This window comes from Diaphorina citri, unplaced genomic scaffold (assembly GCF_000475195.1).
Source record: "Diaphorina citri unplaced genomic scaffold, Diaci psyllid genome assembly version 1.1 scaffold4991, whole genome shotgun sequence".
NCBI lineage: Eukaryota > Metazoa > Arthropoda > Insecta > Hemiptera > Psyllidae > Diaphorina > Diaphorina citri.
This window is the reverse complement of record NW_007382372.1, coordinates 1-3251: the sequence shown is the minus strand read 5'-3', so window position 1 is coordinate 3251 and position 3251 is coordinate 1.

The following is a 3251-nucleotide window of genomic DNA, read 5'->3' as shown; positions in this document are numbered from 1 at the left end:
TCTAAAAGGAGGAGAATGAGGAGAAAGAATGAAATAGAGCATAGAGGGAAGAAGAAGGGGACGTGAAGCTAGAAGGAGAGGAATAGGGAATGAGAGAAAAAGAAAAGAAGGAGCCAATAAAGGAAATTGGAAAGAAATATCAAAGTGGTTGAAAAAAAAAAGTAGAAGAGAGGAAAGAAAACAAGGTGGGCCCGTCCCTCCGGGAATATTTTAGCCCGTAGTTTATTCGATCGTGGTTAAAGAAATACCTATGTACCTACCTAATTTGTTTAAAATTCAGTTTTTTATTATTATTATTCTTGATTTGATTTTTTGATTTTACTTTCATATAATGATTTAAAATCAAGACTAGAGCCCGTTCTCCCTTTATTCCCAATATAAGGTTTAAGTCACCCATACATTTATTGGCCTTGCTCGGCGTAACTTAACATACAGGTGACGCTAAAACCGGTCTTAAAATAACGACTGAAGTGTTATCTAAAACTTCCTCGCTTTGAGTTCATAGGTCGTCGGGACAAATTTCAAGATCAGAGCTCATTTGTGTGAGGAAATGTGAAAAAAATCCCCCAAGAACCAGTTTTTTTTTTTGGTTTTTTGGCTTTATGGTTTTCTGGACAAAATTTGCACCACCATTTTCGTGTTCCTGGTAAAAGACCTTTAATTTGATATAATAGGTCGACCAGGTTTGGATAAGTCCTTCTATGGGGACAGACAGAGTGACAGACTGACGACACCGAAGCGAATACAATAGCCCGTCCACTATACCTACCTTTTTTTTATTACTATCGTAATAATAAAGGAAGGACGGACTAAAAAAGGAGGAAGAGGAGAGGGAGAAGAAAATCGAGGATAGAAAGGTAGGTACATAATTACGTAGGAGTAGGCGAACGAGGAGAAAGAGGTAGGAGGACAAAAAAAGGAAAAGAAGAAGAGGGAAAGAGAGAACTAAGAGGATAAAGAGTTGATGAAAGTAAAAGAAGAAGAAGAAAGAGGAGGAGAGGAAGTAAAATTTGAAGCCACGGGAAGAGTTATGTTTTCTCTCTCATTTTTCGGGAAATTTTGAGATGATTTAAAGAGTCAAAAAAAAACTCCAACCCCCCCTCCACCTCCTCCTCCTCACCTCTTACTTTCCAAAAAATGGGCGGCCTTCCTTTTTCAAAAAATCAGAGTCAAAATTATAGCCTTAAGGAACTTTTTCTTATTTCTTCTATCTCTCTCTCCCTCCCTCTCTCTCTCTTTCTCTCATCATCATCATCATCATCATCATCATCATCACATGTTTAATCCACTTTGTTCAATCATTAATCTCGTCTTACTTCACCGCATTCCCCTGATTCATTATTGTTTGTTATTGCGTTCTTCTTCAAGCCCTTTCTTCTTCCTCTTGATCATCTATCCTCCGCGTCTTCTCTTCCGCTCGTTCATCTCTTTCCTTTGTTGTCATGATCTCCGTTATAAGTCTGCTGATCGTCGTCCAGTCTTCTTGAGATTTCAGCATGTTCTTTATCAGGTTGTCTGCCGTGAGTGTTTCTCCTACTTGGTTACTTGCTTCCTCCCTGTTTCTTGTCCATCTGGCACATACAAAAAGGGAGTGTTCAGCCGTATCACTTTGGTCACAATATCGGCAGATTGGTGAGCTCCTCAGTTTGAATCTGTGTAAGTAAAAGTTGAAACAACCGTGTCCGGACAGTACTTGGGTTATGTAGAAGTTCAGGTTGCCATGTTTCCTCAATACCCACGGTTTTATACTTGGAATGAGCTTCCTTGTCCATTCCCCTGTGCTCGAGGTTCTCCATGCGAGCTCCCAGTTGTTTATGGTTAATTCTCTATGATCTGCTTTCTGTTCTTCAGTGAGGCCAAAAGTCTTTGCCCGTTCTTTGATCATCAGATCAATTGGTGTTATCGCTGCGATTACCTGTAGGGCTGTTGTTGAGATTGTTCTGTACGCGCTGGTGACATTTAGTAGAATTTTCCTCTGTACCTTTGTTAATTTGTCTTTGTATCTTTGAGTTTCCGTGGCTTTGCTCCAAACGGGGGCCGCATACATTATTATTGATTCTGCCACTCGGTATATAAGTTTTCTTTTCATGTAGCTAGGGCCTCCTTTCTTTGGCATGATTCTAATCAGTGCGTTAGCTCTGTTTGCTGCTTTTTCGGTGACTGCGTCCACATGTGCTCCAAAACTGAGCTTGCGGTCCAGCGTCAGTCCGAGGTATTTCACTTGATCCCGGAGTAAGACAGGTACTCCGTCCACAATGATATTGATGTGGCCACATTTTTTCCTCCCTATCAATAGGGTAGCCTCTGTCTTTTCCGGGGCCAATGTCAGGCCTTGGTTCTTCAGCCAGGTGCTAATCTTTGTTAGTGTTTGGTTTGTTAGGGATTCGAGTTCGCTTTCCTTTCTGGCTCTTACTGCTACCGCCAAATCGTCAGCGTAGCCGACGAGTGTAACATTAGGGGGCATGTTCAGTCTGAGTAGCTCATCGTAGAAAACATTCCACAGCGTCGGAGCCGCCACTGAGCCTTGGGGGATTCCCGCACTCATTTTCATCCTTTCTCCATTAGGTGTAATTAGCTCTCTATCTTTGAAATACGACTTAATCAGTCTTACGATATACGATGGTGTATTTTTCATTTCAAGGGCTGTTATGATCTTGTCCCATGGTGCTGATCCAAAAGCATTCCTAATATCCACTGTTATCAGCAGACATAGATTTCTGGTCTTGTAGGATTTCTTCCTTTCGTTGTCAGCTATATCGTAGATTTTCTGTATGGCTTGCACCGTTGACATATTAGCTCTAAATCCGAACTGATTGGGTGATAGTCCGTTTTCTCCGAGAGCGCTTTTTAGTCTTTTGACCAGTAAACATTCGAATAGCTTACCACATGTGTCGAGCAGACATAGTGGCCTATAAGACGAGGGAATGAATTCGGGTTTGTTAGGTTTAGGTATAAGCACCACTTTTGCTGTCTTCCAAGCGGCCGGGAAAATACCTGATCTTAGAATCTCGTTAAACACTTCGAGAAACACCGTTGGACTTCCAAGTCCTGTGCATTTCAATATCTCAGGCGTGACCTGGTCAGGGCCTGGAGCCTTACCACATTTCAGCGCTAATAAGGATTCTCCTAATTCCTCTACATTAATCAGTGGGATTTCTTCTCGTTCTACCTCTGTTACCGACCATTCTACCAGAGGAGATTCTGGAAACAGTGTGGTCAGGATTTCTCTTTCAAGTTGAGGGGAAAGTTTC